Source organism: Oryx dammah, unplaced genomic scaffold (genome assembly GCF_014754425.2).
Source record: "Oryx dammah isolate SB20612 unplaced genomic scaffold, SCBI_Odam_1.1 HiC_scaffold_28, whole genome shotgun sequence".
NCBI lineage: Eukaryota > Metazoa > Chordata > Mammalia > Artiodactyla > Bovidae > Oryx > Oryx dammah.
This window is the reverse complement of record NW_024070212.1, coordinates 47570065-47594293: the sequence shown is the minus strand read 5'-3', so window position 1 is coordinate 47594293 and position 24229 is coordinate 47570065.

Below are 24229 nucleotides of genomic sequence, written 5' to 3'. Positions count from 1 at the left end.
GATGATTTTGTTTTTTATAAAATATGTACACTTGGTAAGCTGTCAAAGTGAGTGGTGCTTCAGGTATGAGTTATTCAGAGGGAGAAAATATTTTCAGCACTACTTGAAGTCTTTATTTCTGACAACGCACTAGGAACTCAACACAGTAATCTTATTGTTTTAGCTGTTGCTTTTACCATTACTCATGAAACATGCCTGGAAAAAAACTAGTGATAACTTCTCCCTCCCCTTCCCAAATGTTTTGTGTGTGTGCATTTTTTTTTTTTTAACTTTTGGTTTTGGATGAATGCGCCTAACAACCCACCACCTGGTGTCCAAATATTTTTACAGACGTGAATTCAAATACCACAGAATCAGGGTCACAGCTCAGGTTATATGGGTCTTTTTTTCAGACAGGCTTTTTTTAATTGAATATGATCCTTCTTGAGCTAGGAGAATCTCAGCCAGGAGTAGATGTAGCCTTTAGATGAGAACTCACTATGTTGACCAATTAAAAAAAAAAAAAAGATGGAAAAGAGAACTCCCCCTGGAGAATATTTCAAGGGGAAAAAAATGAACTTTTATTTTGGTTATCATAATCAGCAGTACACAAACTGAACCCAAGTGACAACTCCTGCTGCATTCCTGCCATAATTGTCCCTGGTGGAAGAAGATAAGGTGTGAACAAGCTCAGTAGGAATCAAGTTTCAGGCCTGTCAGGTGTAATCAGAACCACAGTCCTAAAACAAAGGCCTCCAGGCCACCTCCTCCCTCAGTCAGGGGACTGTTCGATTCCCCCTCCCACCCTAACCCCAACACCACCAGGCACTAAGAGAATAAAAAGGGATCAACTCTGCACAAACAAAACAACAGTAGCAAGCCTGAGGATTGTCTCTCCATCTGTATACCCTGGGATCAGGGATCTCCAGGTAATATTGGTTCTCCACTTTTCCTATAGAATAATAGCAATAGATCTTCAGAAAATGTTTTGTTGCATTTAAAAATGAACATTTCCCTTTTAATACTATGCAAAGAAACTTGGTGAGTGAGTCTGCATTATGATGGAGTTCCTAGGATAATGCCATGTCATGATGGTTAGAAAGAACATTTTTTTTCCCCTGAAAGAAAATAGAGTACATTCGCTCAAAATGTCAGCCAGATTTAGAGCCCAGAGAAAAGTGCTCTGGTCAGTGACTGGTAAGATCTGTATGACTGGATTCCCTCACAAAGTTAAAAATAAGGACGTGCTAAGTTACTTCAGTCATGTCTGATTCTTTGCAACCCATGGACTGTAACCCACCAGGCTCCTCTGTCCATGGGATTCTCCAGGCAAGAATACTGGAGTGGATTGCCATGCCCTTTTCCAGGGGATCTTCCCAACTCAGGGATTGAACCTGCAGTTCTTATGTCTCCTGCATTGGCAAACGTATTCTTTACCATTAGCATCGCCTGGTAAACCCCTAAAAATAAGGACAAACAAAACCAAAACCAAAAAAAAAGACATGTCTTTGCCGCCTCTAGCTTTGCTAGTGAAACTAATTGGAAGGTTCATTAAAATAATCTCAGAATTCAACCTGTCCCCAGTGTCTTATTGGCCAGACTGTCTTACCAACAACCGGATTTTGATGCAGCTGCCTCGGAAGAAAAGGGAGAGGTGACACTCCCATTTCAGCAATGGCCAAACTAAGGTGCAGTTAAGCAGTCATGCCAGAGTCACTGAAAGCCGGTGCTGAGCTGGAGACCGGTCAGAAAGAGAGTAGGAAGTGTAGACACTGGTGATAAGGCGATGACTAGAGGAAATTAAAACCCTGTAGTGTGGGAAAAGAACAATTAGCCAAGACAGAGGAGCAGGAAGGAATACAGAATGAATTACAATCAGAGGAAACGAGCTAGGAACAAAAGAGCCTGGTGGGGCAGGGCGAGAGGAGTCGGGAGAAGTGACTTAGGAATGCTGTCTCTCTTTTGGTCCCTTCAGGAGCTCATTGTTGAGTTCAGGAGACTCATAACTTAACCCCTTTGTACCTCAAAGCATCAGACTCCAAGGCAGTTCTCTTTATTCATGAAGCACTTTGAGTATTACTTCATGAATATTATGAATTCCGGATAAGAATGACTTCATGATTAATTTAGAGAAATCTGTCCCCCATCCAGAGAAAGGCCGAAAGTTTAAGCTTGGATTGGTAAGCAAAATAGTTACATCAGAAACCACAAGAAATATCTGCAGCACAAGCATAGATGTTTAGGCAGGTTTAGATGGTTTAAGACCAATAAAAAAGTATTCATTAATGAGATCTTTATTTTTTCCCTCAGATGCTATTATTACTTCAAAAAAAAATTTTATTGGAGTCTAATTGATTTTCAGTATTGTTAGTTTCAGGTGTATAGCAAAGTGAATCAGTTACATGAGATCCCCCTTTCTTTTTCTAAAAAGAATCAGTACCAAAATAACCTAAAAGGATGAAATGCTCTATAACTAGTAGGAGGTGACAGGAAAAAGGTATAATTTTATAAAAACAAGAATTAGCTTATTCTTTAAATCAGTATGTTTACCACCCATGATTATTAGCGTGAAAAAAGGATTTACGGTGAGCCCAAAATAACATTGTTTTAGATTCATTCCTAAAACTTGACTGTCAGAAAGCTAAGAGAAGCTCATCTTTAATCAGCCAAGATGTTAAAATCATGGGAGAAAGGCAAGCAGAAGGATGAAACACTGCAGCTGGAGTCATTGAAAAGAAGGGGGAGAGTTTGATTATAAAATAGATAGGATTAGAAGAACCAGGTACTGTTACAAAGGATTGATTGAGGGGGCAAAGTGGATAATAAGGCAGATTAAAGATTCCTAAAAATCTTCTGTGTCCAGGAAATGAATTAACTGCCCAGACAAACTAATAAAGAAAGATCACATGAGAATAACCAAGAGTTACCATAGAAAAAACAGAAAGCTCTTGCTTTATAAAACCAGCACACTTGGAAAGATTTTTTTTATAAAACAGGGAGGCAGCTTTGAGACAATACTAAGAGGATATAACTGCTAAAGTAGATGATAATGGAAGGATGACCTTAGAAAAAGCCACAACCATAAAAGATTCTTTAAAGACCCCAAGTGGTCGTGGGTGAGGGGGAACATTCTTCAGGACCTTGGAAAAATTGAACTAAGTTTTATTTTAGTTTAGCTTTTTGTCTTGCCTTCATGAGGCCAGTAAAATGTGTCAGAAATGGAAACAGTTTCAGAAAAGTGATAAATTAAGGGTGATTAGGAATTCCCTTCATAAATTAAGATGACTCAAGAAGAGACAACCTCTGAGTGGGAAGGAAAAGCGTCAGAGATTAATACTGCCTTAATGCAGTGTTTGGATATCTCCCTGGAAAGACAGAATGCTTGGGGGAATCAGAGCCAAGTTAATCTAACACATTTCTAGAAATGGACCAGGGGAAGGAGCAGAAGACTGCTAGCATTTCCCTTGGAACTCAAGAGCAACTGAAAAATTTAAAGTGTAGATAAAGCATCAGGATGAAATTACAAAATGCGTAGATTTATGTGAGTTCAGAAAATAAGCAACCTTATTTTAAGAAAAATTACCTCAATTAAAATTCTTATAGAGGTCTCTGGAGACTTATATTTATAGAGAAAAATAGTAAATGAACTTATATTGGCATCATCATCACATTCTGCAAATGCTATTTGTCTGCTAATATAGAATAGGGACTGGTAAGAAGGTATTAAGAGCAGATTAAGTAACCCCTCTCCACTTGGAGATCCTAACACTCTTAAGGACCTGACATCAGTGTAGACACGAAGCTTCCCATGAGCGTGGGCATCCAATGATAGGAAAGCACATGCATTATACAAGCACACGTGTGGGCAAGAGAATCTCTATCTCAGGTTCATGTAAAAAGAGAAGACAATAACAGAAGAGGTGTACATCATGAGACCCTTGATGAGTGGTGATGGAGCAAATGGCTTGCTTTGCAGACAGGGTGTTTTGGATACAGAAAGGACCTCTGAGAGCCCAGAGCCCAGAGCAGGCAATCAGCCTGAGGCAACTGAGCAGGACTTGTTAAGAGAACCATTTGAGTGAAGAGTGGTGGGAAAGGTTAGGTGTTCTAGCAGATAAGGCAGCTTTGAACATGGGCTCTAGGCAAATTGAGTTTGGAGTCCAGCACAGTGGTAAACCTTTCTGTGCTTTGGTTTGCTTGTCTCAAAAATGGGATTTTAGGGGACTTCCCAGGCGGTCCAGTGGTTAAGACTCTACACTGAAGTAGGTGCAGGGAACGATGTTTCAAACTCTGGGAAACTAAGATTCCACATGCTGCATGGTTGTGGCCCAAAATGGAGGAGGCGGGGTTTAATTCCTCAGAAAATATTTAAGGATTGTTAAGAGTTCAGTGAGATAGTACGGGAAAAATAAGAATTCCAACAAAAACTATCACTGTGAACGAATTGCAGTCAGTTTGAGGATAAGAATTCGTACCTTTCTATCTTCCTTCATGTCATTTCTGGCTAACTTTCTATTGCCTTTTCTAACCTTTTCCATTCTCAAAGGACCACAGCTCCACTTGGCTCTCCTGCTCTAAAAAATGGTGGGAAGGTCTACCTCATCGGAACACAGTCCATTTCGTGTGCACCTCATCTCCTGTTCTATTTTCAAGGTCACAGACCCCATTCCTTCCCAAAGCTAACCTCTCTCTTGCACTAGGGATCCAAAAATGTCCTCAAGGCTCTTGCAGGATGTTACTTCCTCAATGAGCCCATTTTTCTGTCTCAGCTGCAGACACTCCTCCATCACCTCCTTCCCCTCAGCCTCTAGCCATACGCAATTATTTTCTGGCTTCGTGCATCTTGTCCTCCAGTGTGCAGACTGGCACTGCCCACTGCCCTCATTCCTCACATAAACTAAACTCCCCTCTGTCTGTGTTTTGCTCCCTTCCTCTGCTGAAACAGCTGGTTTCATGCCCATCCAAGAAGAATCGAACAGGTTTTTCTCCGTCTATGCTATTCTAGCTTCTCGTGGTTCTGAGTTTACCTTCTCAGAAGCAAACGTTCAGTCCACACCAGGCAGGTGGCATGTGCTGTTACTGGCTGCACTGAGACAGGCATTCTCTCTCCTTTCTCCTCATTCCTTCTTAGTCTTCTTTTCTTTACTCACACTGTTCATGTACATTATCCCCAAGGATTCTCGGCTTAGCTTGTTTGGTTTCTCTCACTGGACTTCCTCTGGGCAGCCTCATACAAGCCTATGACCTTTTTTTAACAGCTCATTCCTTCACTACTATCCTGAAGTCACAATTTCAAATTGTCTTTTGAAAATCTCATGTCATTACCTTTTCATTCAATTAGCCACTCAATGAAAACTTATTGAGTGCCTCTGAAACGTGCCTAAAATCATCTACTCTTTATCCCCCCTCCCATCTACATTTGTCCTGTCCTTACTCTGGATAAATGACATTTGATCACTACACCTCAATGAGGATCTTCAATCTCCTTATCTAATCAGCCATTGAGTCATTATGGCGGTATACATTGACTCCTTTAACATATGCCTACTTTTTCTCTAGAAGTTAGAAGCTAGCTTATTTCTTGGGGGCAGAAGCTAATTTCAATTCTCTCTGCAACCTCCCAAAGTGACTTAGTATAGTTTCTAGAACTGAGTGTAAATCCATAAATATTGTTGAATTATATTGAATTGAAATTATTCATTAAGTGATTGACAGTTTTGGCAAGAATCTTAGAAGATGTGCCTAATTCTTTGGCAAAAATGCAAATACACTAAATTATCAATTAATACTTGCAATTAAGGTTTTAAAATTCTATAGAAATGAACAGAAAAAAACATGTAATGGGCCTAAAAATAATAATTTTGAGGATGGAAATAGAATTGTTTGAGAGAAGACTATCCTTTGCTTAGCAAATGAACTTGAATATGAAAGCTGCAATCCCCAAGGATAAATTGCCTTGTATAAGAAAAGTTTCAAGAATTGAAGAGTGGCAGCCAAAAGCGGGGCGTCCCTGCTGGCTCTGGTGGTAAAGAATCTGTCTGCAATGCAGAAGCTGCGGAAGACACAGGTTCGATCCCTGGGTTGGGAAGATCCCCTGGAGGAGGAAAAGGCAACCCAGTCCAGTCCTCTTGCCTGGAGAATCCTATGGATGGAGGAGACTGGCGGGCTGCAGTCTTTGCGTGTTGCAAAGAGCAGGACACGACTGAATTGACTTAGTATGATGCAGGCACAGCCAAAAGGGAAGAGAAAGAGGAGCTAAAGAAAGTGAAGTAAGGGGGTGATTTTTTCAGAACCCCCCACCCCAAAGAGAGCCAGTAAGTATTTAAGAATGGCTAAGGGAGTTTTCAACCCGATGGCATCCAATAATTGATTTTACATAATTGCCATGCTATACTCTGATTTTGTGTAAGTCTTATCACTCTCTCCTCTGTTGTAGAACCTCAGTAAGTCTCCCGTGGGGTGCCTTAAGTCAGTGAGTGGGGCTGGAGAGTATGATGTTGAGGTCTTTCTTCCAGAGAACTTCTGCAGCGAGTACATCAGTCTCCAGCTGCTGCACCTTTAGGATGCACTACAGAGTTCATGCCAAAGCCACCACCTCCCTGGGCTGCCCAACCAGTGAGTGAACACAACAGGGACTGCAACTGGGCCATTCCTGCCCACTGCAGGACTCCTCCAGCGCTGATCTTTGCTCTCAACCTCCCTATCTGCTGGCTCAGGACCTTCTCAGAGCCGCAACGTGGCTTCAGGCTCTTCCTACCAATCAACTTCTTTCCTTTCCTTTCTTTCTTCGAAGGTGTCGCAACTGAACCCTGCTCCTGCTCTCTTGCTCTCTCTTCTTTATCACTGAAAAGCTTTTCCCTCAAGAATTCACTTGCATTTCTAACTTTTTCTTGGTGACTGAATCTCAAAGGACCTGAAATGACACAGTGGGGTGTTTTCCTTGTGGATGGGGCATGGGCAATGTAGGAATTTGAGCAGTTTCCATGGTGGAGTGATGTGGTGTGAAAAAGGACAGTGCATACAGAAGGTGAGGGGCTGAGTGGTGATGGAGAAATGAGCAGAAGCAGGAAGCTGGAGCCTGGAAGTGACTAGAAGCAAAGCTCTCTGGGAATATCTAGAGATTTGGGAAAGAGATGCTGGGTTTCTCATTTCGTGTGTATCTTAGACGATAAGGTAGCCTCAGCAGCTGGAGGACTTTCCAGGAAAACCACCTGTCTTGCTGTGTGTGAGCAGGTGCAAAGGCAGAAGCTCATGGTGTACTTTGTCCTGCAGGAAATGGAGGGTGGTCAGAGAGCCCAGCATTGTTCCTGCAGCACCTGCCTCAGGGCTCAGCAAAGAGGAAGCTAGTCAGACTTGCTGAATGAACGAAACCTGCTGCTCTAAGGGAGCACACATTTCCTCGTCTGGGTGAATTACATCAGCTACCCAATAAACTTGTGAATGATGTCACCAAATCCCAGTTTGTGACCACTAAAAATTTAGAAGAAGGAAAGGGCTATGAACTAGGAATTGAACAATGTCAGTGGGGTATTCCATATGAAACCAGGGTGACCCACTTTGTTAACTCAATGTATGATAGTTTTTCCCCTAAGGGGAGTTTATTTCACATTTACATGTCTGCATACTTTCTATTAATAATGTGAAGATGAAATATTTACAATCATCCCTTACCTTCTCCCAGGCTCTCTCACTGCCTGCAAATGCAGATGTGGATACTGCACTTGACCTTCCCCTATCCCATCAGGTTCCTGGCTGTGGCAGCTGGTGGTCCCTGGGGCTCTCCTAGCCCCAGTCACCCTGTTCTCTCCTGTCAGGGGTCAGCAGGACACAGGGAAACCGCTGCTAAGCCAACCGCAGTCAGCACAGCCCAACTGCAGTGATGGAGGCCATGGGAGGCAGCAGCCAGGCTTGTGCCAGGGCAGTAGCTGCCAACTTGGGAAAGGTGTAAGAGAACAGGGAGCTTGCAAGAGTATTATCACTTTCACATTTCAATGAAATTGCTTGATTCTGCAGTATGGTCTGTATCTCTCTTCCGAAGGCCACCTCTGCCTCACTTATGTCCAATGTCTTATGAAGACAGTCTAAACGGAGGTGGTGATGAGTGCTGATATTATTGGCTATGTCAAATACTTTCCATGTACTTTATCAAGCTGTGTTTACATAGCTAAGAAGGTCAACTAAAGTGACTTTTCCTGAGTGAAGAACGTCTACTCCGTGCTCTGGTATATACATTATAAATGCCTCTGAGGTACAGCATTACCCAAAAGTGCCAGGTGGATTCTACCACCCATGATCAGTTACTTGATGAGCTGTTCAATGAGACTCTGGCATGGATTATGAAGGCAGTTTCAATAGTAGTTGTACGATGGACAATTGAAGAACTACCAGTGTTTAACTGAGGGTGTCTGGCCCTGGGGTGTGTATGAATCACCATGTAAGGAAAAGGGAGCCCCTGTGAAAATTTATTCCTCGTGATCTTAGTTCTGAACTGCCTTTCTGTACCTGTGCGTCTTATTGTTCTCTTCCACTCCTGACCCTCTTAGCTGACAAATTTACTGTCTGATATCTTCCTTCTGTCCCTTCTTTTACCTCTTGACTGGATGTTCCATTTCCCTTCAGATATGACCATTACTCTTACTGGCAAAAACTCTGGCCCTCGCATCTGTGTAGGACAGTATTTGGCCATTTCAGGTAAGTACCCCGCCTAGGTAAACTGTGGGAACTTTCAACCAGGGCTCCATTCGTGGTGTGGAAGACTTAACAGGTTTGGTGTTGGAACTCGATACTGGGAAGGCATGAGCAAACATACTTCTGCCTTCAAATTCCTGAGAGCAGCATTTTTCTTATTCTCTATGGCCCTGAGGGATAGAATGAGGAATAGGGGGGCATTAAAAGGACAGAGTTTGGCTTCAAACAGAAACAAAAATGTATTTGACAGCAGTCAGAGCATCCACACTAGAATTACCTTGTCTCTAAAAGGCGCTAGAGGAAAGAGTAACTAGCCGTCACATAGAAATGATGGCAAAAGTGGTCAGGCATCCATAGATCATTTACTAAGGGTCTGTGGCTCAGTGGTAAAGAATCTGCCTGTCAATGAAGGGGATGCAGGAGATGCCAGTTTGATCCTTGGGTTGGGAAGATCCCCTGGAAAAGGAAATGGCAAGCCAATCCAGTGTTCTTGCCTGGGAAATCCCATGGACTGAGGAGCCTGGTGGGCTACAATCCACGGGGCTGCAAAGAGTCGAACAACACCCAGCAACTGAGCATGCACACACACGCACATTCTTTCAGTACAGAGTGTCTCACATTCTAAACTTTCATGATTCTTTGAGTTAAATAGAAAAAAATTCAAATGTTTGACCCCGAGGAACAGTTTGGAGTTGGAGCCACTGGACGGTCATTCACATATGGCTGTTACCAAGAAGAAAATCCCTGAGATGAGAAGCACTGGTTTGAACCTGGGTTGGGAGGGAGGAACTATCCCTTCAGAAGGAACTTGGTAAACGGTCTGTGTTTTTCTGTGACAAACAGGGTAAACTTAGACTAAAGAATGTCAGCAATTTTTGCCTTCCCACACACTACTCTATAATAATTAGTTTTACTATTTTTTTCACAAGCTATTACTTTAATTATTTTAATTAGATTGTTCATGCACTCAAGTTGTTTACAAGCACTTTTTTTTTTATATATATATACAGCATATGGATAAACAGTAGAGGGAAACTACCACCCTGGAGAAAGTCAGAAAGTTTTTCCTAGGTAGCCATTGCCCGTGGAGATGGACCCTTCTACTCTAAACTGGAGAGCTCCCAGCATCCTGCCTCTGTGCAGTGCCTAAGTCACAACCTTATATTCTGGGGTCATTGCTTCTTCAGTCAAAGAAAGAGAGCAAAGAATCTATTTTCTATATGCCCCTCTGACAACAACAACCACTGAGTAACTACTAAGGGTTATGGAAGTTAGTTGTCCACCTATATTGAAATTTCACATACTTGGCATTTCCTAACTTTTCTGGTTTGTTTCCTGCTTCCACTTACCATTTGGGTGACTTTGAAAAAGTAACTTCTCAAATTCTCAGTTTGCTTATCTGTCAAATGAAGGTTAAAAACACTGAACAGGTAGAGTTCTTCAGAGGATTCAATGAGTCATCCTTGGGGGAACTCTTAAGACTGTTTCAGGGACGAATGATGATCAATTGGTATCTATTCCTCCTCCCTCTTCTACTCTACCCTCTCAGGTTTTTTGACATGACAAAATTGAGATTTTTTTAATTTCAAGCTGCAGGGCTCTCTCTTACTTCATTATTGTTCTTAAGCCTACTCTTTTCATAAGTATGAAAGAGAGAAAGGGAAACAAGTTGAGAGAACTGTCTCTGAGGAATTATCACCATTCGAGTAGTCCTGTTGGGACAGATGAAAGACCCCTGAGTTCCTCTTCTCTGTGGCTGTTTTGTCATCCTTGTCAAAGTTATGCACATGAGCTACATTGAATATGTCCCTCAGTCCCATCCTTTCCAAGTAATGGGGCTGCTAAATCAGGACCAGTGAAGTGTGACTTAAACTTTTTTTTAAATTAAAACTTTAATAGATTAATAGAAAAAAATTTTTTTTTCTCCAAGAGTTTTCCTATGACTAGGATCTAGAACAGAGAAAAAGATTTAGTTTGTGTTGAATTGAAATGTTTACACTTGACCTCATTTATTGCATTGTTCCAATTAAATATGATAATCAAATATTTTTACCATAATTTAGTGTTAGTCGCTCAGTCGTGTCCAACTCTTTGCGACCCCATGGGCTGTAGCCCTCCAGGTTCCTCTGTCCATGGGATTCTCCAAGCAAGAATACTGGCGTGGGTTGCCATTTCCTTCTTCAGGGAATCTTCCTGACCCAGGGATCGAACCCGCATCTCCAGCATTGCAGGCGGATTCTTTACCATCTGAGTCACCAGGGAAGCCCCTACCATAATTTAAACACTAAACAAATAACTGACATTTCAAAAGATTTTCAGAAGTCTTTGGACACCATCTAGTGACCATTTGGGGTACAATTTAAACAAACCTCCAAACTTCCTGATTAAGTTTTCAAAAGAAGTCTCTGGCTCCCTCTTGTGACACATCACACAACTGGGAAAACAAAAGCCTCCAGGTGATGCCTTTTGTCCCAGGAATGGTCAAATATTCAATCTCTGGGACAAATAAATAGAGGAAAACAATAGAATAGGAAAGACTAGTGATCTCTTCAAGAAAATTAGAGACACCAACGGAACATTTCATGCGAAGATGGGCACAATAAAGGACAGAAACGGTAGGGACCTAACAGAAACAGAAGATATTAAGAGATGGCAAGAATATACAGAAGAACTGTACAAAAAAGATCTTCATGACCCAGATAATCACAATGGTGTGATCATTCACCTAGAGTCAGACATCCTGGAATGCAAAGTCAAGTGGGACTTACTAGGAAGCATTACTACGAACAAAGCTAGTGGAAGTGATGGAATTCCAATTGAGTGAGTGAAGAATGAAAGTCACTCAGTAGTGTCTGACTCTTTGCGACCCCATGGACTTAGTCCATGGAATTCTCCAGGCCAGAATACTGGAGTGGGTTGTCTATCCCTTCTCCAGGGGATCTTCCCAACCCAGGGATCCAACCCAGGTCTCCTGCATCACAGGTAGATTCTTTACCAACTGAGCCATGAGGGAAGCCCAGTTGAGCTATTTCAAATCCTAAAAGATGATGCTGTGAAAGTGCTGCACTCAATGTGCCAGCAAATTTGGAAAACTCAGCAGTGGCCGCAGGACTGGAAAAGATCAGTTTTCATTCCAATCCCAAAGAAAAGCAATGCCAAAGAATGTTCAAACTACCGCACAATTGCACTCATCTCACACACTGTCAAAGTAATGCTCAAAATTCTCCAAGCCAGGCTTCAATAGTATGTGAACTGAGAACTTCCAGATGTTCAAGCTGGATTTAGAAAAGACAGAGACACCAGAGATCAAATTGGCAGCATCTGTTGGTTCATAGAAAAAGAAAGAGAGTTCCATAAAAACATCTCTTGCTGCTTTATTGAGTACGCCAATGCCTTTGTCTGTGTGTATCACAACAAACTGGAAAATTCTTCAAGAGATGGGAACACCAGACCACCTGACCTGCCTCCTGAGAAATCTGTTAGCAGTTTAAGAAGCAACAGTTAGAACCAAACATGAAACAACAGACTGGTTCCAAATTGGGAAAAGAGTACATCAAGGCTGTATATTGTCACCCTGCTTATTTAACTTGTAGGCAGAGTACACCATGCAAAATGCTGGGCTGGATGAAGCAAAAGCTGGCATCAAGATTGCTGGGAGAAATATCAGTAACCTCGGATATGCAGATGATACTACCCTTATGGCAGAAAGTGAAGAAGAACTGAAGAGCCTCTTGATGAAAGTAAAAGAGGAGAATGAAAAAGCTGGCTTAAAGCTCAACATTCAAAAAACTAAGATCATGGCATCTGGTCCCATTACTTCATGGTAAATAGATGGGGAAACAACGGAAATAGTGACAGACTATTTTCTTGGGCTCCAAAATCACTGCAGATGGTGACTGCAGCCATGAAATTCAAAAGACGCTTACTCCTTGGAAGAAAAGCTATGACCGACCTAGACAGCATATTAAAAAGCAGAGACATTACTTTGCTGACAAAGGTCCTTCTAGTCAAAGCTATGCTTTTTCCAGTAGTCATGTATGGGTGTGAGAGTTGGACTATAAAGAAAGCTGAGGACCGAAGAACTGATGCTTTTGAACTGTGGTGTTGAAGACTCTTGAGAGTCCCTTGGACTGCCAGGAGATCAAACCAGTTCATCCTAAAGGAAATCAGTCCTGAGTATTCACTGGAAGGACTGATGTGAAGCTGAAAGTCCAATACTTTGGCTACCTGATGTGAAGAACTGACTCATTGGAATAGCCCCTGATGCTTGGAAAGATTGAAGGCAGGAGGAGAAGGGGATGACAGAGGATGAGGTGGTTGGATGGCATCATCACCTCAATGGTCATGAGTCTGAGTAAACTCCAGGAGTTGATGATGGACAGGGAGGCCTGGCATGCTGTAGTCCATGGGTTCAAAAGGAGTCGGACACGACTGAGCAACTGAACTGAACTGAGTTGGGGCTTCTTTGGTGGCTCAGAAGTTGATGAATCTGCCTGCAATGCAGGAGATCTGGGTTTTATCCCTGGGTCAGGAAGATCCCCTGGAGAAGGGAATGGCAACCCACTCCCGGAGTTTATTCAAACTCCTGACCATTGAGCCCTTGCCACCATGTAAACCTCTCCTTCCAGTCCTGTAAGATCTTTGCCATTTCTGAACTGTTTGTTTTGTGAACTAATGAATTTCATTATTAAGTTGACTGTAGGTTAATTTTTCTTTTTTGTGTAATCTAAAGGATCTTGACTAATACACTGTCCTTAAAACACTACAATGCCATGATGTTATTTTAAAAAGGACATCAATAAATTATAATATTTGTAACTGAATAAATGAATTCATCCATCAGGTATTTATGGAGTACCATACAACTACTTTAGAGAGTGAGCAAAATGATAAAAGGTATAAAATCTGGAAAATGGTAAGAAACAGAGAATGGTTAGCCTCAAGATGAGAAGACTTAGAAGGTCCATGATAGACGTCTTCATGACAGGTGTAGTTCCATGTATTTGAAGAGGGTGACACTTTGAGACATGGATTTAGCTTGGACCTGCCTGCTAGAATACAAGATATCTTAATTCTCTTTAAGATGTGGATCCCTCCTTCTAAGATACTGGGAGGAAATATATTCACAGAGAATAAAGCAAGGAAAGGCAAAATCTTGCAGTTAGATTTTGGACTTCTAGACCACCAGTGTCCTCTCAAAAGAGAAGAACTCTTTTCTAAAGTAGACTGGCCTGGAGGGGCTAGAATCAAGGCAGGACAGAAGGCCTCCTCCAGGTCCTTCCATCCTAAAGCCCAAGCCCTTGTTGTGAGTCTTATTACAATGGAAACAAAGGATACTCTTGCCAGTCCAAAACATATGGGGAGCCCAATCCAGGAACAAAAAGTGCTTCTCATCATCTGTATCTTATCCTCCCCCTTCCCTTTATTGAGCCTTCACATGGATAGCATTCTTGATCAATAGGAAATCTACAGCCTCATGAGGGGTCGTGAGCCAGGGGTACTTAGCTAAGTCGTGGAGGGATTCCTGATTCACACAGACTTTGAGGAGATAAATTTTCTTTGTTGTTTTTAAGCTGCTAAGTATATGAAGTTTCAGAAGATAATTTCTTTCACAGCAATGGATAACCAGAACAAATGAGTACATAAAATTCATTGTTGCTCAGTCGCTCAGTCATGTCCTACTCTTTGCAACGCCATGGACTGCAGCACTCCAGGTTTCTCTGTCCTTTACCATATCCCAGAGCTTGCTCAGGCTCATGTTCATTGAGTCAGAGATGCCATCCAACCGTCTCATCTTCTGTCATCCCCTTCTCCTCCTGCCTTCAATCTTTCCCTGTATCCAAGAATAAAATTTGTAAATTTGGGTTTATGTAAAAATTTGTAAACTTTTCCTGCTTACAGTATGACAGTGAATATCTTTGTACATATAGTCCTGTGAATTCCCAAAAGTAATTTTGTAGGATAAATTATTAGACATGGAATTATTTACTCCTATTTGACTGTGTGGATCACAATAAACTGGAAAATTCTGAGAGATGGGAATACCAGACCACCTGATCTGCCTCTTGAGAAACCTGTATACAGGTCAGGAAGCAACAGTTAGAACTGGACATGGAACAACGGACTGGTTCCAAATAGGAAAAAGAATATGTCAAGGCTGTAAATTGTCACCCTGGTTATTTAACTTATATGCAGAGTACATCATGAGAAATGCTGGGCTGGAAGAAGCACAAGCTGGAATCAAGATTGCCAGGAGAAATATCAATAACTTCAGATATGCAGATGACACCACCCTTATGGCAGAAAGTGAAGAAGAACTAGAGAGCCTCTTGATGAAAGTGAAAGAGGAGAGTGAAAAAGTTGGCTTATAGTTCAACATTCAGAAAACTAAGATCATGGCATCCAGTCCCATCACTTCATGGCAAATAGATGGGGAAACTTGGAAACAGTGGCTGACTTTATTTTTCTGGGCTCCAAAATCACTGCAGATGGTGATTGCAGCCATGAAATTAAAAGACACTTACTCCTTGGAAGGAAAGTTATGACCAACCTAGACAGCATATTAAAAAGAAGAGACAGTCAATGTATGGCAAAACCAATACAATATTGTAAAGTAATTAGCCTCCAAAAAATAAATAAATAAATTTTAAAAATAAAAAATAAAAAGAAGAGACATTACTTAGCCAACAAAGGTCTAGTCAAGGCTATGGTTTTTCCAGTAGTTATGTATGGATAAGAGAGTTTGACTATAAAGAAAGCTGAGTGCAGAAGAATTGATGCTTTTGAACTGTGGTTTTAGAGAAGACTCTTGAAAGTCCCTTGGACTGCAAGGATATCCAACCAGTACATTCTGAAGGAAATCAATCCTGGGTGTTCATTGGAGGGACTGAAGTTGAAGCTGAAACTCCAATACTTTGGCCACCTGATGTGGAGAGCTGACTCATTTGAAAAGACCGTGATGCTGGGAAAGATTGAGGGCAAGAGGAGAAGGGGACGACGGAGGATGAGATGGTTGGATGGCATCACCAACACGATGGACATGGATTTGGGTGGACTCCAGGAGTTGGGTGATGGACAGGAAGGCCTGGCGTGCTGTGGTTCACGGGGTCGCAGAGTCTGACACAACTGAGCGACTGAACTGAACTGCTTTTGAGTTACAAAACTGTAGAATTGTTCCCCCAAAAAAGGTTGTACGCCAATTCATACTCCCAATAAAATGTCTTTGACATTGTCTTTTGCCCCATAACCTTGCCGATACCAAGTCTACAGATCTTTATCATTTGCCAATTTGAAAGGGAAAAAAACAGGTATCATGTATTGATTGCTTCTCTCATGCTGACCTTCAGCTCAAGGCTTTATATATCTTTTTCCATTTGATCTCTGCTTTAACTCTGTGATATAGGTGCTACTGGAACTCACCACCAGTCAGTGCAGGAGACAGAAGAGATGGGGGTTCAATCCCTGGGTCGTGAAGATCCCCTGGAGGAGGGCATGGCAACCCACTCTGGTATTTTTGCCTGAAGAATCACATGGACAAAGGAGCCTGGCAGGCTATGGTCCATAGGTTTGCACAGAGTTGGACAGGGTTGGAGTGACTTGGCATGCATGCAGGTGGGTGCTATTATTATTCCATTTTGTACCCCAATTATAAAAACAAGACCTGATCAAGATTCCATAATACAGTAGCAGACGGGGTAGTCTCAGTAAGTCTGACTTAAGAATCTGAGCTGTTAATGACTGGTGAGATTGAGTCTACCTCATGTGGCCAAATAGGCCCGTAACATTTCTTTCTCTCTGAATTGCATCTTCACATCCTTTCTTTCTGTGCTGGATGTCTTCTGTTCGTCACTTTTCCCCTTTCTCCACTCTGCTATCACCCTAGAAATTTGACCTCCCTGGGTTTCATGGCCCAGTGCCCTCCAGCTCCCTGCTGGATTTAGCCAGTGGAGAGGCAGGCAGGAGAGTGGAGGTGGAAAGAGCCTAAACTCAAAGTATTTATTCCCTTGTCTCCCTCCTGGGAGGTTGCATCTGACTGGTTGCGTCTTCAAAACAAAGTTCATTGCTCTTCTAACCTGACCCTCTCTCACTCTGGGCTCCTGTGACCTTTCCCTTTTTGACCTTTCACACAGAAAAGAGGTATCTGGTTGACTTCAGATAGCTCCAAGTGACTGCACTGTTTTTTCCTTTTACTCGTCACTGTACAAACAGTCCTTTGGAAATGAGCTCTCTTCCCTTTATCCTAATTTGCATGTGCCATCATTTTCAGTTCTCTATTATGTTGTCTTTTCTCACTGAATGTAGGTTCTTTCCCTATGTTGAGGTCATAACCCTTTGCTTATCACTTGGTATAGCTGTCCCAGCTTGTTGTTTCTTGTGCGTGCATGCTGAGTCTCTCACTCATGTCTGACTCTTTGAGACCCTATGGACTGCAGCTTGCCAGGCTCCTCTGTCTTTGGAATTTTCCAGGCAAGAATATTGGAGTGGGTTGCCATTTCCTGCTCCAGGGAATCTTCTGCCTCAAGGACTGAACCAGCATCTGTTGCGTCTCCTGCGCTGGCAGGCAGATTTGTTGCCACTGTGCCACCTGGGAAGCCCTGTTGCTTCTTAGTTTTCTTTAATATAGTTTTTGGGTAAAGTATATCCTCACTCAAAGCTCCACTCTAAAAAATGTGTGCTTAACCTTAACAAATCCATTGCAACTTGCTTCCCATCTTTGGGGTGGAATAAAATGTCTACAACCTGACCCATCTGTGGCCCAAATATCATCTTCCCCTCCTTAAAAATGCACGCTTTCTTTCAGAAGCATTTGAAAAGGTTTTATCTTGTACTCCACCTGAGCTGTCTATCAGGAGCTGTACTTCAATGTCATGTACTTCCCTCTGCTCCCAGCTTTGCTGATTACTGATTACTCTATCAGGTAATCTCATAGTTCAGTACAGATGATGAGACTGTGCTTTGGGGGCAGGAGAGAAGTGGAGGATGGATTTCCATTAAGATGAAGGACATTATAATACAAGATGGTGGGGGAAGGGGGTTAAAACTGAGGGTAAAATGTGGTTTTTCCAGAAGTGCACTTAGGAAGTTAAATTATTCATAGAGTGTCTCATGGACAAGCTTGGTCTCTAATATCACTCCTTATCTTTATATCTTTCTTCTAATCTTCTAACCTTTTCTCCATGTATTCCTCTCTTCACTTCTCGAAGAAAAACCTGCTCACCTGTCCACAGTGTCAATCTTCCCCCAGAATTTTTTCCCTACTTCCACCAGCGAATTGTCCTCAGCATACTGAAGGGAAAGTGGGGCCCCAGCAGCATACACTGAAGGAGCAATCTATCACCTGTGCCAGCGCCGAAGAGCTGTGGGGGTGGGGAGTTCAACACCCCAACCACACGTAGGAATCTGGGGTGGGCAGCCAAGCCCAGCCTCCTTTGAGGTGGCCCAGGCAGCATATGCTGCAGACCCATCTTCATGTCTTTGCATTGAATGTGTTCATCTCTTTCTTTAATCTCCTGTTATCAAATTGTGTCCCCCTGGGCTTCACGAATAAGAAATGGGCTCTACATGACTGAGCGACTAAGCACACACACACTTTGATGCTTATCTTGGGGAAAAGAAGGGAGGGAGAAGATGGGGAGGGGAGTGGAAAGGGAGAGGAACATTTCATTCTGTACCTTTAAAAGACGGAAGAAGCAACAGTCCGTATCTAATAGCTATTGCTGCAACAGTGGAACAGGACACTTTGGAAGTAAGCTCCCTCTCCTCGGGAGGGTGGACTTAGAGGGATGCCATCATAGAAAGATGACATAGAAAAGATTCCTGTCTTTTTAGGAGAAAACACAAAGTCTTTCTCATCATGTGGCCTTTAAATCAGCTCTATACTCTTTAAGATATAAGTGTGAAGTCCAAGTTGGACTTAACTAACTGATAAGGAGGAAAAAATGTTAAGGGTAAGGAGGTCAAGGGTCAGGGGTGGGTAAGACATACAAACAGGTTGTGTCACACTGTTGAAGGGAGAATCTGGGGTGTGTGTGTGTGTGTGTTGCTCAAAGCTAGAACCTGATAGGCCGGGCTAGGCAAAAAGATTCATGGACTGGTGGCGAGAGGGAAGAGACGCCTTCCTGGATGAGGGCCAAAGAGTAAAATCCTCAGGTAATCCAGGGAAACCATGCCTGTGTGTGCTTTGTGGGCACTCTGGAAAGGGAGATGACTGCAGTGGTCAGGGCACACAGGGTCAGCACACAGACGGAGGTCAAAGAGGGATACAGTACCAAGCTACAAAAATTATCTCAAGTAACAGCAGGCAGCGGGGCTGCATGCAGGCAGTGAATTTTGAAAATCAGCTTTATTGAGGTATAATTTGTGTACAATAAAAGTCACCCTGGAGGAAGAATGAATGGGGAGTTATTGCTTAATGAGGACACTGTCTTTTGGAGAAAAGAAATAGTTTTGGAAATATATTGTGATGACGGTTGTGCAACACTGTGAATATAAATAACGCCAATAAACTGTACACTTAAAGGGTGAAAGGGCAAGCTTATGCTATATATTTTACCACAGTAAAAAAAAAAAAGTCACCAATTTTAAGTATACAAGTTGATAAGTTTTGACAAAGGTACACAGTCTTAATCAAACCACCATATATTTCAAAAAATAGAAAATATTCATCACTCCCCAAAGTTTCTTTGTGCTTCTTAGGAGTCAACCCCCTTCCCTTATGGCAAACATCATCTACTTTTTGTCACTGTAAGTCTGCCTTTTCTGAAATTTCCTATAAATGTAATCATAAAGTATGTAGTTCTTTTTTGTCTTGCTTCCTTCATTTAACATAATGATTTAGAACAAAGAGAACACAGCAAAAATGTGATGTCATTTCTAAGATGTGTGAATCAGTAGTTTCCTTCTTTTTTATTGTCGACGGGTATTTCACTGCATGGATGTCCCACCATTTGCTTATCAACTTCCCAGTGGACAAACATTTGGGTTGTTTGTTGAGTTGTTATAAATGACAGCTTGGATTAAAGCCTAAGCTCCTGACGATAGAAGTGTCACTACCACAAAAGGATGAGGTGCAAATGCTAACTACCTGTGGTTATGAATCAAGGTCAATGAACAAATCCCTTGTGTTTCTTTTGACAGTGTAACATCTTGGACCATGGCCTTCAAATGATTGCCAAATCTCAGATTTTCCATTTCCCTAGTTCGCAGATTTTATTCTATGAGGCATGCTCCACTTGGGGATCTCTGCAGCTGGGGGTCTATGTGACAGGCTCTAAGAACACTGTGCAACAGCAAAGACATTCTCTTGTTGACTTATCTACATTACTTCTCTAGGAGGTGAGTGGAGATCCAAAGAGAAGTGAACCAGTAAAACTTTATATCATATTATATTCACATAGTAAAATTTATTTTGTACAATATGCTATATAATTATATCACTTACCTATATACCTCATGCTCTTATTCTTACATAAGAGAAAATTTCACTATATATTCACAAAGTTATCATCACTTGTTCAAAATTACTTTTTCCCCCCTTTTCCTTCCCAAACAAACTCCATAATGACTCTTGCCCCAGCTTTGGTGCCCTAAGAAATGTCTTCAGACTATCTGCTGATACTTGGCCTTTATGGGTCCTTGGCTGGGCTCTGATTTTAGAGTTTTGCTGAGACACCTCAACCTAATTCGCACCTCTTAACATTTTAGACTGAGCTTTTTATGCAGAATGGCTTGGGATGAGAGGAAGTCCAGTGAACTCCTTGCCTGTTTTGGCCCTTGGGCCCCAGGCAACAGATGGCAAACCTGCCTCCCTGGCCCTGTCCACCTCGTGGATTTTCTTCAGCTCTCTGTTAAGAAGCTTGTGGGATTTAATGGAAGACTTTCAGGCTTGGATTCTATCTCCCACTGGCCCCAGAAAGGCCTTAAGCACCTAGTGAGTAAATGTCCAAGATCCCACAGTATTTTCTGTGCCACACCCTACCTCCTTCTATGGCCTTATGCTGGCCAGACGGAGAACCCATCCACTCCAGCCTGAGATACCCCTCTTGGGAAAATTCACCAGCAGCCTCTTGAGTTTTCTTTCTCCTACAGGACTCACAAAATTCCAGGCTGTAAGGAAGAATCATGCAGGGTTGATGACATGATGGAAATCCGTTTTTCTCTGCCCAATATCACTCTGCTCCCTTCTTTTGGTAGTGACACTCCTATTCTTCAGGGAACTGTTCCTTCCTTATTTCTCTGTATGGTTCTGGAATAAGAACCAATCCTAATACCTTAACCAATACCCAAGCCCCACATGCAGAGCAGTCACCCAGCCTGGCCACTTAGATTCCCTGTGATTCTTTCTCTTCCCTCACTAGTAATGGAGATGTCAGATGTGATCCCAGAATTCCTAGGAGCCATGTCCCCCAGAGTATGAAGAAGATTGAGAAAATGAACTTTATAAGCAGAAATATACCTTGATTTTTCTCTGGGGACTTCCCCTTTATAATGAATACAGTCTTGGTTCAATTGTCGGTTAAGATCCCAACACTCACTTGCCCAAGTTATCGGCATACGATCCAATAGAGGTCAATTAGACTCTCTCCCAAGAGGCTTCCCTAGTGGCTCGGATGGTAGAGTCTGCCTGCAATGCAGGGGACCCAGGTTTGATCCCTGGGCCAGGGAGATGCCCTGGAGAAAGGAATGGCAATCCACTCCAGTATTCCTGCCTAGGGAATCCCCATGGACAGAGGAGCCTGCCTAGCTGCAGTCCATGGTGTCACAAAGAGTTGGACACAACTGAGTGACTAACATTAGACTCTCTCCCATGAAAATTTGAATTTTGAGCTATGTGACACAAGAATTTAAAGTTTGGAGCTGGGTCATCCTAGCAGAAACACCCTGGAGAGACTGTCCATTAGTTCCTAGATCTAGATCTCAATTGGCACTGCTTCCTGTCTTCTAAAGACCCAATTATTCAACTTTTTCTTTATTTCTGGGTTATTTTATAATTTTATAATAAATTTCCTTTTTACTTATGTTAATCAAAGTAGGTTTCTGCTGTTTGCAACCCTAAACCCTTTCAACTAATAAATCTTCTGTTGTCTTTATCCATTAGGGTCTCCCCCAGTCATCACCATTGCTGGTTCCATTTCAACTACTAATATCCCATCACCAATCAGCCTGACTGGAAAACAGACTATGTCTTACAAGACTTATCTGGGGAATGGTGTGACTCAGTAGTAGTTGCTTAAACCCATTGTTGGGAAGAAATTCTCCATGGGTCTTGCATGATTCTACACATCACGCAAGCACAAAGACTGACTACTGTTGTTATGGACTATCTTTTTCTTTGCTTTTTTTTCCATATCAGTAGAATGCATTCATTTTAAAGTGGATTGGTATAACCACAAATGAGGATAGAACATATTATCATATTCTTCCTGGCTATATATATATATATATATATACTGATTTGAATTCCTTGTTCAGTTTACAAGCCCAAATGATGAATTCATTTTATTATTGTTATTATCATTAATTTGTTAAGTATTTTTAAAATGAATCTATTAATGTATTTTCCAAATATTTTTTCAATTGGTTCTTTTTCATTTATAATTTTGTTTATGGCATTTCATTTTATTTTGACATAAGAGAGAAGTGCTTAAGTTTTGCATAATCACATCTATAAATGTTTTCCTAATGATTTTTTTGGCTTTATGCTTTATAACAGCCTATATTCCAAAATTATATAAATACTTACCAACTTAGCCTAGAAGTATGTGTATGCTTCATTCTTATGAAATTATTTGTGTATGTCTTGTAAGGAAATTAGAAATACTTGGTTATATTTGGTAGAAAGAGTTCCAGGAATATCTTTCTGTTTTGCTCTTTTTCATCATTTCCATTTTTCTTTCCTTTCTTCCTTTTAAAATTTGTTTCTATGTAGGCAAAAGCAGAATTCAGGTTATTTGGCTATCTGTGACCTTTCTAAGGCTTTCTTGGACATCCTGGACTATCTTTTTTGGAAGACAGAGACAGTACATATTTGCTTTTGCCTATTATAAGAGGTCTGGGTTCCCTAAACTCAGGATTTCTCTCTATCTGTCACATACATTGGTGTTATCTGGTCTTCTTTGACTTGCCTGTTGGATCTGGGGTCTGGGAAATTGACACAAATCTGAGATCTGACTACTGCCAGTGCTGTGACTAAGAAAGTCCTTTGTCTATGATCCAGCCTTGTGTTTTCTCCCAGCATTCATGAAACTGTGGCAAGCTAGCTTAGATTACTGGATGGTAAAAATCACACTCTATGGTTGTTGACAGTCTTGGTGACCAAGAGGGAATGTGAAAGAGCAAGGATGAGGACCTTACAGACCAAGTAAAAGATTTTGAGGAAATCCCTGGGAATTAGTGTTGAACATGTTGACCAAATTTTATTATCAATCAGGCATTAAACACTTCTGTAATTTTCTTGTTGCAGGCTGAGTATTAGGAAGTAGGTTGAAGGCCAACCATGTGAAACAGTGCCTGGGGTGTTGCTAACTCTCCTCTGTGCGGCGCACTTTCTTAACCTGTTGATTAGCTTCAGGTGTGTCCCACGGTGACAGTTAGTACTAATATTCACCCTGGGTGACAACAGCTGGACTGTTTTATGACTTGGTCTCTCATGCCAAACTTTAACCCATTCAGATTAGAGCAAAATGTCTCAGGATATTTTGCAGATTGTCTTGGCTGCTAAATGGAACAGTGGCTCTTTGGCAGAAAACTTCTATGGGAATCCATGGATGAGGTATTAACTAATATTTGAGCTCTTCCTGCCTGGGATTGGGTTTCTAATGCTGATGCAGATGACATATTGGAGAATGGGAAGCTGACCCAGAGAACTCTCCATGTATTCTTACTGTCAATTCTTAGCCCTGGAAAACTTAACACTGGAACTAGGTGAAGCCAAAGGGGTATTTTTGATAATGAGGCATTAAATACCTCAGGTTGAAGTTGTCATTTTTTTTCAACCACTAAGTTATTTCTGACACTTTCCAGCCCCGTGGACTGTAGCACGCCAGGCTTCTCCGTCCTTCTGTATCTCCTGGAGTTTGCTCAAATTCATGTCAATGATTTGCATCATTCAGTCAATGATGCTATCTAACCATCTCATCCACTGCTTCCTCCCTCTCCTCTTGCCTTCAATCTTTCCTGTGATGAGTTGACTCCCTAAAAAACTTGCTACTCTATGAGCCAAGTGTGACACCAGCCAGAAAAGAATGAGGCCGTGATTGCCAAAGCCAAAGTAGGCAATACCAGCCATGAGGAAATTTACCTACCTTAAATTTTTGAATCAGCCCAAAGCATTGCAAGTTGATTCGTTGGAGCCATGAGCAGCCACACCCAATCTGAAACTGTAAATAAACGTAAAGCCTTACTGGCGTAGAAGGCTCTTTTCCCTTTGTACCCCTCCTTCCCTCCACCCCCTCAACTCTCACCTTGGCTGCTGATATTACAGATATTTGAAGGAACTTCCATGCTCCCTACCAGCCATAGACATCTAGCACTGGAATAGCCTCCTTAAAAACTGACTAAAAAA